This window comes from Mesoplodon densirostris, chromosome 15 (assembly GCF_025265405.1).
Source record: "Mesoplodon densirostris isolate mMesDen1 chromosome 15, mMesDen1 primary haplotype, whole genome shotgun sequence".
NCBI classification, from domain to species: domain Eukaryota; kingdom Metazoa; phylum Chordata; class Mammalia; order Artiodactyla; family Ziphiidae; genus Mesoplodon; species Mesoplodon densirostris.
Window position 1 is genome coordinate 90,145,465 of NC_082675.1, and position 13,487 is coordinate 90,158,951.

Here is a 13,487-nt window from a genome sequence, read left to right on the forward strand (position 1 = left end):
AGATCATCTCTGCCACGTTTGTGGCCTGTGTGGTCCGAGGCCCCATAACACGTGATCCCGTGGCACTTAGTGATCCCCCAGGCCCGCTGCAGCACGATCTGCACCTGAACATCTGCACCCTTTCTCACCCATCTCTCATCTCATCTGTTGCCGGTCACTTGTTGGTTGGCGTGGTCAGCAGGAGGAAAGGCTGGGAAAGCTGCCTGGCTGCATGTGGAACCTGAGTGTCCAGCTGAGACTTGAACAGGGTCCTTTAGGGCTTCAAGTCTGTGAGTGGGTTGGGTGTAGACAAACCAACTTGCCTAGTGGAGCCTTCAGGTGGAAAAATCTCTTCAAAGTTCAGAAGCATAATTGAAAAGCTCTCCACAGGTCCTGGCCTGACACACACCATGGGGTCACAGAGCCCTGGGAGTCCTCGATGGGAGGCTGTCTATGGCTGGAAGGTGCATGCTTGCCCCACAGAACAGATACAAGATGTTGATTGCTGTTCCGTTAGTTGTCTCTGAGCTAGCTGCCTCAGTCAGGTAGGTATCCAGAGATTTAAATGAAGTTAAATTTGGAGTCTCTCAGCAGAAGTGTTGGGAGGGTGTGGAGGCCTTATATTTCCATCGTGCGTCCTGCAGGCATCTTATGAAGGACGTGGATCTAGGTCAACTTGGACAAGTCACTTAACTGAGCTTCAGCTTTCTTTCTTCGTAAGGTAGGCACCGCAGTGCTTCCCTCGCCTACTTCAAGGCGATATCCTGGCGACAAGAGGACACCATGTGGGCCCACTTTGAAATCTTTAAAGCGGTCTGCCAATAAAAGTGGCTGGAGGTTGCACCTTGCCAGCAATGCCTCACCTGGTCTGGGGTGGAGCGGGTGTCAGGAGTGAGCACATTGTCCTTGAGATGAACGAACACAGCCCAGCCAGAGGTGTTCCTTCACTGAGGCCCGGGCTGCAGAGGTCCACACCTGCCATGTACACAGGCTAGTTTCACATGGAGGCTGGAAAATAAGCAGGTGTAAGGGTGCAGTCCTCCTCAAATCTTTGGCTTCAAATAATCCATCCCAAACTGGTAGCCGAGCCCCCCAGTACCAAAAAGGAAACATGCTATAGACCCCGAAAATGTGTTTCCCAAAAGGCCTAGGTTTGCCCTCACAGTCATCAGTATCTAAAATGGAAGTAGCAGTAGGCTTAAAATCTTAAACTTCTAGGTACTCGGGGACCAAAGGCATTTTCATCAGAAAGAAAAAGGATTTAATAATGAAAACACAGAGAGATAATTTGTTTCCAAGACCCTGAAAAGAGAGAAGAGAAATGTCAACCTCATGGGAGTTGCAGAATCAGCGGTTAGGATTTTTGGATGTCAACTCTGTTGGAGAAGAGACTCCAGCCTGTACCCTCCCTGCCCACCCTCCCCAGTATGCCTGGTTAGGAGGTGAGTCCTGCATACATGGTGGCCCCTGGGCTGGCCAGAGCAGCAGGATAAGTGCAGGGGTTCCTGAACAGAACAGTTTTACCCTCCCTCCTCAGGGACACCTAGCAATGTCTGGAAGGTGGGCTAGTGGCAGGTGGCCAGGACGCTGCTAAACACACTACAATGCCCAGGACAAACCCCACCACAGAGAATGATTCAGCCCAGAATGTCAGCAGTGCTGAGGATGAGAAACCTATGTAAGTGGTAATGCTGGCCTCCAGGAGAAGCTCAGGAGACAGCCCACCCCTCTTCCTGCCCACAAGGGGGGGATGGTCCTCTCCTGTAGCTTGGTCAAATTTAAGGACCTTTTGCTGTCCACTCTTGGTGAGTGACCCGGTACCCTGGCCTTAGGAGCTGGGAACTGAGGGCCTTGTTAGCTCCCCGAATTCCATGGACTCAGACTGCACCTTACCCCACCCCCCCCTCTGTTGTAGAGCAGGGTCTGAAAAAACAGAGGGAGTGGCTGCTGGATTTGGCACCAGCAGGCTTGGTCTTGGTCTCACTGGTAATGTACAATGTATGTTTGGGGTAGAAAGAGACAAATTAGGCCAATTAGTAGTGAGGTGGTGCCTGCTCTGTGGAGCACCCTTGAGTCGCGAGATTCCAGGGTCAACTGAGAAGTAGCAGAGGTGTGACGAAGACACAGCCTCACACCCTACCCCACAGCCTGGGCCTTTCAGAGTTGACCTCTTCAGAAGGTTCTCCCAGGCACAGACAACCCCATCCGCAAGCCCCAGCATGCTGCCAACTCTACACTGGACATCTAGGGGCAGTGCGGGGTGTGGTGTCCACGCCAGACTAAAGTCCAGGTCAGAGGGGCTCAGCCTGAGGCTGAAAGGCGGTGGATGGATCACTAGGTTAGTGGCGGGTATCTCTTGGGAGGGAATCACAGGGAATTTTTACTTCTTCTCAGTTATCTTCTGCATTTTAAAAACTTCTGCCATAAGTATGCATTTCTGTAAACAAAACCTTACTAGAGTGGAAGCTTAGTGGGACAGCTTTGCAAAAGGATCCTGCCTGACTCTTGACCCACCTGTGTGCCTAAATGCACGTGAAGTTGGGGGCTTTGTCAGCAGTGGTGACCTCCTGAAACTAGTTACAACCTGTAAACGGTGCGTGCTCCTCCACAGGAGACTTCAGTTCTGTGATTCTCAGGTTCTTCATCTGTGGAGAAAAAGGGCAGCTATGTTCTACGGACGTCCACAGTTCCCCGTGGAGGACGTACCTCTGGGCACGAACATGTGCTGGGGTGCGATGATGCTGGAGTCTGCCCCTCACGGCGCAATCTCAAACACTCCAAGCACAGCTACCTATTTTATATTTTTCTTCCCTTCTGAAGACATTGGCTGGCACTTGGCCTTGGTCCAGGGTGTACGCCTTCTTCAGGGCGGGGCTTTGAGAGGGTCCACACGCCCCTCCTTCCCAGCCACACACCTTTTCCTTGAAGGACGCGTGTAGAAGCTCCCCGTCTCCTGCTTTGCCAGCGAAGCAGCTGCTTCGTCCTCTTCTGTAGCCTGGGCTCTCCCATCTGTCTTCAGTTTTTCATGTGCTCACAGCTGGCTAGAAACCTGCCAGGGGCGTTTTTGAGTAGCTTGCCCTGGTAGATTAGTTAAGAGCCTGTAGGTCTCGAAGGGATTTGTGGAAAAGACCCAGCAGAGTCTCCTAGAATCCGAGGTGGCTGTGGCTGGAGCCAGGTGAGCCACAGGTTAGGGGCGTCTGGGCCTCATCCTGTGTGAGGTGGATGTGCTACTGCTCTTCTCTGCCTCGGGCCCTCATCTGTGAAATGGGGGTACAGTGAGGACTCCCCTCCCAAGGTTGTCATGAGGCTCACAGCAGGGAGCACTGTGTGTGTGTGTGTGTGTGTGTGTGTATGTGTGTGTGTGTGTGTGTGTGATTGTAGCCGCCGGGCTTCGCTTTTCTCCACTAACTCCTTCTTTAGGGGAAGCAAGGAAAGGCATGGGAGGGTGGGAGGGAGAAGACTAAGAAAACTTGGCAGAGGGAGGTCCTTGGGAAGGGTTTCTGACACTCATGCATGGGTGGCCTGGGATCCAAACTTGGGGTTTTATACTAGGGCGTGTGAGCAAGGGGCTGCAGCCAGGACAGAGCATTTACCGACCATGCACAGGTCTGGACAGAGCAGGAAGACACCAAGGCTCTGCTTCCTCCCAGCTGTCAAGGTCCGAGGCAATAGGTTACCCCTTCTGAGTCCCTGAGAAATTGGGAGCTGCTAGTCCAAGGGCGCAAGGTTTCAGTTACGCCAGATGAGCAAGTCCTGGAGCTCCGCTGAGTAACATGGTGCCTGTAGTTAACAATACTGTATCGTGCGCTTAAAATTTACTAAGAGGATGGTTCCTTTCTTAAGAGTTTTTACCATACACACAAATGATGATGATAATAGGAATAATAATAAATAAAGGAATGAATGGGTCGGGAGGAAACCTTTGGAGTGACAGATATGTTTACGGTGTAGATTGTGGTGATGGTTTCATGGGTGTAATCTGTCGCCATACTCACGAAGTTGCATATATATTAATTATGTACAGCTTTCCGTATGTCAATGATACCTTCATAAAGTGGTTTAAAAAAATAAAATAGGGGAGAATATAGTCACTCCAAGTACTGAGCACATTGCCTGTCACAGTAAGTAAGCAAATAAATGCAATTATGGTTTAACCTTAGCTCAGGACTGAGAGTGGGTGCTTGGCAGGTGGTGTCTGTGGCCAGCTGCTCCACCCTGGCTCAGCACTGCTTCTGTGAAGCACAAGGGCTGCCCAAACACAGAGACCAGCTCCAGGTGCAGCTCCTGATGGGGGAGGCGGGCTGGTCGCAGACACCTTGCTTTGGTTACTTGCTATTCCCTGCCCCGCACACCCTTTCACTGTCCCAGTCCTTAACCTTTAGCTCCTGTAAGAAGCGGGGTTTGCAGATTCCTGAAGACATTTTGCAGTGTGCAGACCTGTTTTGCCTTTGTTCCCCATCCTTGGGTCTGGAGATAAAGGCGGGAAAAAGTACTCTATGAAAGCAACAATCATAAACACCAGGCACCGTCAGATGCCTCAGACTTCAAAGAAATGGCAAAACTAAGCATATCACTTTATACACGGCCCTCTTTAAGTACACATATATGTACATAAAATGAAACTGTACTGAAAATAAATCTTATTACTGAAGGTTTGCTTTCCAGAAGATACTTTGTTGTAAAAGTCCCTAAGAAAATGTATTTTTTAAAGGACCCAAAATGGGGTGAATGTGTAAATGCAAAGTATGTTCCACGGGTAAAGACCTTTTTCTTAACGACGGAAGGTGAAGTGAGCAGGCTGTGCAATTTGGATTCCAGCTGCATCTCCATCGCTACCCTCGGGAGTGTGCTGGAAGGAGTGGGCTGGCTTGCTGGGATGAGCTTATAGACTTTGGCCCCCACTGGGAGGATGGTAGGCATCCCTGCTGCTCTGGGTTCATCAAGACCCAAAGTGGGTGAGGAGGGGATTGGGTGGGAGGTGAGTGAGGGCACAGTTTTGCCCAGAGCTGTCTTGGTGGCCTGTGTTAGAGGGGGAACCGAAGGCCAGAGCAGGCCTGGGTGAACCCGAGGTGCCGGCCGAATGTCTTGAGCTGGGGCAGCTGTTGCCTTTTCCTGGTGCCTGGTCTCCCCCTCAGTGCCCCCTGCTGGTCATTTTCTGGTCCGGTGACCTCCTGCCAAACCAACACCTGTAGCTGTTCAAGGAAACAACTGCGTCCTTCCTCGCGGAGGCTCTCCACCCCACACCCCGGTCTGGCCGGACCAGCACAGCCCCTTGGTCCTCCTGCTGGCTTCGTTGTTCCCCTGAATGGTCCCTGTCATAGCACTCGTCACACCACACTGTCATTTTCTGTCTCTCTGTCTGTCCTTGTCTGGATACAGTTTATTCATTCTAGATTGTTATGGGTTAACCCAGCACTCTTAGAACTGGGTGGAAATCTTCCTGGGAGGTGGTGCTCCAGTACGCGATTATAAAACTCACAGTAGCACATGCAGAAAGTGAACAAGGAACTTCCTTAGCCTAAGGAAGTCAAGGGTTGGATTCAGGCAACACCCAGTTTGATGCCCAGTCCTTTAGCCAGAGGCCCTTCTGTCCTCAATATGCACCCGATCTAGCTGTTCTCGCGTGTCCTACTAAAAACCCCAAGGACAAACTGGAAGCCCACTGGGTTCCCTCGGACCATCCTCTTCTGATCTCTGGTCCTGTTCATTTCCCCATATCCACATGTCTGCATCCCCTTCTGGTGTCTTCTTCTCCTTGATTAGTCCTGGATCTCCCCATTTTACTGGGAGAATAACTGCCCAGACTTTCACTCACTGCGGGATCTTCATATTCCTCATACCCTCAAAGTGGTAAGCAAGTAGCAGAACTTGGGATCCTCTCTCCTCCTTCCTTCCTACTCATATTTCGCAAGATCTAAATCATGCACTCAGGCCTCAGGCAGACCATCTGGATACTTGTCACTATGGCTTGACCTATACAGCCGATCTCATCGTTTCTGCCGTCCCTCCTCTCTCCCCAAATTGCTGCTCCTAGGCTCTCCCCGTGATGCGCCCCCTGTCGGCCATCCCACCCCACCTGCCCAGCAGTCACTCAGTCTCCTCTACCGCCTGTACATGGTCCCCTGGCGCGATCTTGTTCTGGCGTCTGCTTGGATCCGTGCAGCCTTTCCTAGCTGGTCTCTGCAGGGCCTTGCTCCCCTGCATCCTCCTCACAGGGGCCCAGGGCTCTCTCTAAACTCTGGAGCCTCCCAACCCTCTATCAGGGCTGCCTCCCTGTTCCCACCAGCAGCTCAGCCCCAGTCCTCAGGGGACCTGTGGTCCTGTCCACACAGTGGTCTCCCGGGCCTGCCTTGTGAGGCAGCCTCGCTGGCTGGACCCCTGGGTCGCTTCCCTTCCTCATCAAACTTCCTCCCCCTGCAGCTGCCCGCTCCTACCCCGGCATCCCATGTAGGTATGCTCGTCTGTGGCTGGCTCCGACACTTCCACTCTGGGGAGGCGAACATGAATTATTCTCTGTCTCCCCCATCAGCCAGCACCTTGAGAACAGAGATTCTGCATTTGTGTGTTTATTTATTTAGGCTGGGCCGTGCGGCATGCGGGATCTTAGTTCCCCAACCAAGGACTGAACCTGCCCCCGCTGCAGTGGAAGCGCTGAGGCTTAACCACTGGACCACCAGGGAAGTCCCAGAGATTCTGCATTTAAACTCTATATCCACCCAGTTTCTGTGTCCTGTGTTCTTGAGCGGCACGTACTTGTAGAAGGGAGGAAAGATGTGTGGATTCTCTTTTCTAGCTGTTGGCTGAGTATGTAATGTCCACCCTGGGTCATCTAAGGGCCGAGATCAAGTACTCCGTTCCTGCTGTGACCCGTGCTTCTTCTAAAACATACTGCACAAGGTAAGTACCTCAAAGTCCTGGCTGAACGGCTAATAGGGAGATAGGTCTCACACTTGCTTCTCCACCTGCATCTTACAGAGGTGGAAAGTAGGAGCTGCAGCCCAGCAAGCCAGGGCCCCAGGCATTCCTGAAACTGCAAAGTCACCTGTGTTGATTCCATCCAGCTTTTAGTAAGTAAATCCATGACTCTTGTAAGAAGAGATGTCTGAAGATATGTACCTTCTACAGAATTCACATTTAGTGAGGGGCATGTGAAAAGGTGTACACAATTTTAATCTTTTTATTTTACTGATAGTACATCTTAATGATTGAAAAATAGAAATTCCTGTAAATAAAAAGATAACCAGAAAGTACTCGTGCTTTACACACCTAGTGTTCACGATCTGATGGGCCTGCTTCGCTCTGCCCTCTCTCGTCTATCTGAGCCTCCACGATGGACAGGACTCACCTGGCACAAGTGATGCGGGGTCGAGCTGGACTGTTGGTTTTCTGCTCCGCCTCTGCTTCCTCTCCGCATCCGGGACTCTAAAGAAGATGAATGAAATGTCTGCTCTGGTTGCTGACTGTTTCATCTCCAACTTAACCTCAGTCTGTGGTTGTGGAGGGTCTCAGAAGTCAGGAAGGTCCGCCGCCGCCAACATGAGGAGGGTGGGGCTGGACCCAGGTTCCAGCACAACCCTGACATGCAGTGCGCTCAGTGGGACGTGTTGGCATGTATGCAAGGCTGTGGCGCTGCCAGCCCCCATATGCTGCCTTATTGAGGGCTGGTGGTGCCCTTCAGGACTGGCTGCATCCCTCATCCTATTTGAGTGGGCAGTAGTAGATAATAAAATCTCAGAATATCCCTTGACCCCTGACCATCCAAGCAGGCATCTGTGGTCCTCCAGCTCAGGCCTGCCTGGGCCCTGTCAAGCCCCTGTGGCCAATCACTGAGCTGACCTTGCTGCTGGGCAATTGAACAGCTACCTGGTCAGGGTAGACGGCCCCTTGGGATGTTTCAGTTCCCTACATCCATGTGATTGAGAAAAGGGCCTCCTCCCTCATAGCTTCCTAGCCTTCCGAGAGGAAATAACCCTCCAGACATTGAGTGTGGCCTTGGCCACAACCAGCATACAGCAGACCGCGGCCCTGCAATCCTCTGGCCTTCGGGTTGTTGCAAACCTTTGACATTCATACTCATTAAAAATCAAAGGTATGGGAGCAAGTGGCTACCCAACCGGTATTCTCACACTGAGGCCACGTGGTTTCCAGGAGCCATGTGCATCTCGGGCCCAGTCCCTGTGGCCTCTGGAAAGCCAGCCAACTGTGGGTTCCATGGTATAGAATAATCCTTGAGACAATGCTCCATTGAGTAACAGTTCCCTTACCACCTACCATTTGGTTTTTGGTCTCTGTAAAGTAGAGAGCAGAAACTGGAAAATGAGCAAATGTGTTCTGTGGAGCTGGGTGATTCATACAGACAGAGGGCAGGTGTGACTTCTGGGCTTCCAGCTCCCAGGGACACGAATGAAGTCTGTGTGCCCTTTGAGGTACACAGGCAATCAGGGCCAGCCCCTGATGTGAGGCGCCGATGCCCAAAGCAAGATCCTTGAGTTTACCACCAACAGCAAAGTTGCTATTTTAGCAAGTGGAAGAGCTTCCTGCCATCAAGGGAAGACAGCAAGAGCCCTGGATGGGTGACCACAGCCCATGACCTTAACTGAACCTCTTCCTTTCTGGTAAAATGGACATTGAGTGGGTGTCAGCCTGGAGTTGCTCCAGGAAGCCCTGGATGGAGTGAGAGAGACTGTTCCTGTGAATGGGGCCACCCAAAGGCATTTAGCAGGACAAAGGATTGGAGAGAGACCAGATCACACTGCAAGAGAATGAGCCCCCGAAACTGCCAGGTCCAAATCCACTCTTAAACCTGTCTCTTACCATTATTTATTTATTTCTATCATTTAAAAATATTGGGGGGCCTCCCTGGTGGCGCAAGTGGTTGAGAGTCCGCCTGCCGATGCAGGGGATACGGGTTCGTGCCCCGGTCTGGGAGGATCCCATATGCCGCGGAGCGGCTGGGCCCGTGAGCCATGGCCGCTGAGCCTGCGCGTCCGGAGCCTGCGCGTCCGGAGCCTGTGCTCCGCGACGGGGGAGGCCACAACAGTGAGAGGCCCGCATACCGCAAAAGGAAAAAAAATAAAATAAAATAAAAAATAAAAAATAAAAAATAAAAATAAAAATATTGGGGACTTCCCTGGTGGTCCAGTGGTAAAGAATCTGCCTTACAATGCGGGGGATGTGGGTTCGGTCCCTGGTCAGGGAACTAAGATCCCACATGCCGCGGGGCAGCTAAGCCTGTGTGCCACAACTACTGAGCTCACCTGCCTCAACTAGAGCCTGCTTGCCACGAACTACAGAGCCCACGCACTCTGGAGCCTGCACGTCACAACTAGAGAAGAGAAAACCCACTGCCACAACTAGAGAGAAACCCGTAACAAAGACCCAACACAGCCAAGAGTAAATAAATAATAAATAAATTGTTAAAAAAATATATTGATTTATTTTACTTTAGTAAGTGTGTCCAGTCCCTTGGAATCAAAAGTTCATAGCTGACACATCAGAACCAATAATCCCTGAGACTCCCTTGGGTGTCCTACTGGGTGGGGCATGGCTGGGGGAGATGAAGACCCTGAATGTGGTCAGATCTTAGGGGAGCTGCCAATTGCTCTCTGTTCCTCCCGTCTCAGGAGAGTGAAGTCTCAGAACAATGAGAGGAGAAGCAGCGTGGGGAAGAGGTCCTTTGATGGCAAATTGTTCTGTTTGTAGTTTCCATAGTTATGTTCCATTTTGTTAATGTGTTTTTATTAGGAAGTTGCCCATTTGCTCTAGATTTCTAGTGCGATGCAATAGGTTTCTCCTATTTCACTTTTCTTTTCCTCTCGTTCTAGTTTTCTACAGAATTGTCACAATTAATGAACAAATATTGATATCTTATTATTAACTGAAATCCATATTTCATTTGGGTTTCCTTCATTCTAACTTTTTCTCTTCCAGGATGCCATCCAGGGTATCATGTGACATTTAGTCATCATGTCTGTTTAGGCTCTTCGGCTTTAGCAGTTTCTCAGACTCTGCTTTTTTCTATGACCTTGACATTGGTGAGGGGGACTGGTCAGTATTTTGTAGACTGTCCTGCATTGGGATTTACTTGGTGTTTTTCTCATGATTAGGTATGAGTTATGGGTTTTGAGTAAGCAGATCACAGAGGTAAAGTGCTTTCTTTTTTAAAAAATTTTATTTATTTTTGGCTGTGTTGGGTCTTCATTGCTGCGCGCGGGCTTCTCATTGTGGTGGCTTCTCTTGTAGTGGAGCACGGGCTCTAGTCATGCGGGCTCAGTAGTTGTGGCACGCGGGCTCAGTAGTTGTGGCTCACAGGCTCTAGAGCACAGGCTCAGTAGTTGTGGCGCATGGGTTTAGTTGCTCCGCTGCATGTGGGATCTTCCCAGACCCGGGCTCGAACCCATGTCCCAGGCACTGGCAGGCGGATTCTTAACCACTGCGCCACCAGGAAAACCTGGTAAACTGCTTTCTTATCATTTTATATCAAGGCAACAGGTTCTCAAGGCAACTTATCATTGTTAATATTAACTTTGGTCACCTGGCTAGGTAGTATTTGTCACATTTCCCCATAATGAAATTAATTTTTTTCCCATTTCCATACTGTGTGCGTTCTTTAGGAGGAAGTCACTTTGGGAACCAGCAACTATGGAGACAGGAGTTAGCTCCACCTCCACACTCCATGGCTGGCTGAGTGTCTACATCAATTATTTGGCATTCTTCTACATAGGAGACTTGTATTCAACCCCATTCACAAAACAAACAAACAAACAAACATACAAATAAAAAAACACAAAAACTCTATGCTGTTACTTATTTTTACCAGCATGGACACCTGTGGATAGTTTTTTTGTTTGTTTGTTTAGAATTTGTGTTATAATCCAGCAGTACAGATTTGGTTGCTAAGTTCATTCCCACTTTGGCTACTGAGAGCTCTTTCCATTGGCTCCTCTTTTCCTTTGACATAATTCCATCCTGTGGATTTTTTTTTCTTGGTACTTCCTTACTTTCTGATATAAGATTCAAGATTCTCCTGGCTCATATATTTACTGTGTCAGTCTTAGTGTCAGCCATTTTTTCAAAGAACTCTGGTTCCTTTTACTAGAGAATGGTATTAAAAAGTTACAGGGGGCTTCCCTGGTGGCGCAGTGGTTAGGAACCCGCCTGCCGGTGCAGGGGACACGGGTTCGAGCCCTGGGCCGGGAGGATCCCACATGCCGCGGAGCAACTAAGCCCGTGAACCACAACTACTGAGCCCGTGAGCCACAACTACTGAGCTTGTGCGCCTGGAGCCTGTGCCCCGCAACAAGAGAGGCCACCGCAATGAGAAGCCCGAGCACTGCAACGAAGAGTAGCCCCCGCCGCAACTAGAGAGAAAAGCACGTACGAAGACCCAATGTAGCCAAAAATAAATAGATAAATAAATAAATTTATTTAAAAAAAGTTACATATAGGGGCTTCCCTGGTGGCGCAGTGGTTGAGGGTCCGCCTGCCGATGCGTGGGACGCGGGTTCATGCCCTGGTCTGGGAGGATCCCGCGTGCCGCGGAGCGGCTGGGCCCGTGGGCCGTGGCCGCTTGGCCTGCGCGTCCGGAGCCTGTGCTCTGCAGTGGGGAGCGGGGAGCGGGGAGCGGGGGGCGGGGGGGTGGGGGGTCACGGCAGTGGGAGGCCCGTGTACCGCAAAAAAAAAAAAAGTTACATATAGGAGGTAAAAGTGCTCAGCTGATAATGCAAGGAAAATATATGCATGTATTCCCACCTCTGTGTATTGTTGGGTCTCAGAGAGGGCTGCTTCACAATGGTGTACTGATTATTTTGAATTAAAGTTACTTAATAAACTGCTGATGCAAGAGGAACACTCTATCTCCCTGAAAGAAGGAAATAAGTCTCTCATGTGAAAGGTGCAGAAGCCTATATAAACAACCCTTGGTACTTCTTTAATTTACTGCCCCAAGCTCAAACTTTGTTCAGATTCTTCACGAATTGAATATCCAAAACCTAAGTTTCTTTGACTTGTAAATTCTTCATAAGTTTATTGTGTGATGAAAAGAAGCCTTACTTTCTGTTAAAGCTGGGGAGGGGTTTGTAAAGCACCTTGGCTTTTAAGGCAAAGGTTTGTTACTAGAACAAAGTATCCCCCATAGAAATGGGCTGAAGCTCAAGATGTCTCTGTCCGCTTCATGTAAGCGTCCAGGGCAGGTGGGTGTCAGGGCCCAGGCTCTGTCCCCCCTTGTCCCCCCCCAGCAGGGTGGGATGTCCACGTGGGCATCATGTCCTCTGTCCTAGGATGCAGGCTTGTCAAGGTCCTCACCACCTCCACCATTTCCCCTTGGTAACACGAGACACTGGGTCCCAGTTGCCAGGGGTGGGAAAGCTGGGAGGGGCATGGTAGCTGTGAGCAGGAAAAAGGGAAATGGGATCTGGTGGGCAGCTGCGCCGCTCTGTTGTGAGGGTTGCCCGGAAGCTAGCGCACAGACTCTGGGTCCTGTGAAACATGATTACACATCAGCATGAGCTCTTCGATGCTTTGTGGTTCTGGAAATCCTATAGGAGGTGGTTCATAGCAGGTGAAGCTAATGCTCTCGGTGGAGCTGGTGAAGCCAAAGATCCGCAGTTCAGACTGAAGGTGCCGCTGTACATACAGGACAAGACCATCTCGTGTGAATGTAGTTCAGGCACGTTTAACATGAATGCACTCATGTTAATGCCTGGCATCTTCTATCTCGTGCCTCCCATCAGGGACCCCCTCCTCAGTTCCTGGGGCTCCTGTAACTCATGTACAGGGGGATGGAGAGTGGGCTCTGTCCAGTCTGAGCCCTGAGTTACCCTGCGTGTGAGTCTGCTCGGGACCGCCGTAACAAATAGCACAGACAGGGCAGCTTAAACAACAGACATCTCCCAGTCCTAGATGCTGTCTGAGATCAAGGTGTCTGCAGGCTGGTTTCTCCTGAGGCCTCTCTACTTGGTGCTTAGACAGCTGTCTTCTCCCCAGGTCTTCACATGGTCTCCCCCTGTGCCTATCTGTGTCCTAGTCTCTTCTTGTAGGACATCAATCCTACTGGATTATGAGCCACCATAGTGACTACATTTTACCTTGATCACCTCTTTAAAAACTCCATCTCCAAATACAGCCACGTCCTGGGGTCCTGGGGGTTAGGGATTCAGCATGTGAATTTGGGGGGACGTGGCTGAGCCTGTACCATCCTCCTTAGGAACCGAGGGTGCCTCGGTCCTTCCTTCCCTCAAGTCACACGAGGTGATGTAATGTCTCAAGGAGAGGCCACTCATGCAGAGTTTGTGTCCCAGCTGGGGAGCCCTTCTCTGCTCTCTTTGATCAGGCAGTGGCAGTGCCAGTCCCCTCCTGAGGTGAGCAGTTCTGGGGTTTCCTGAAGTGTCTCCTGGCCTGCTGAGGTGCTCACTGTCAGGGAACTCAGGAGCCAGCAGCCTAGTGGGGATGCCGGGGACCCTCAGGGCCTTTGCAGATGTCTCTCCCGGCAGATACCCTAGCGAAAGTGG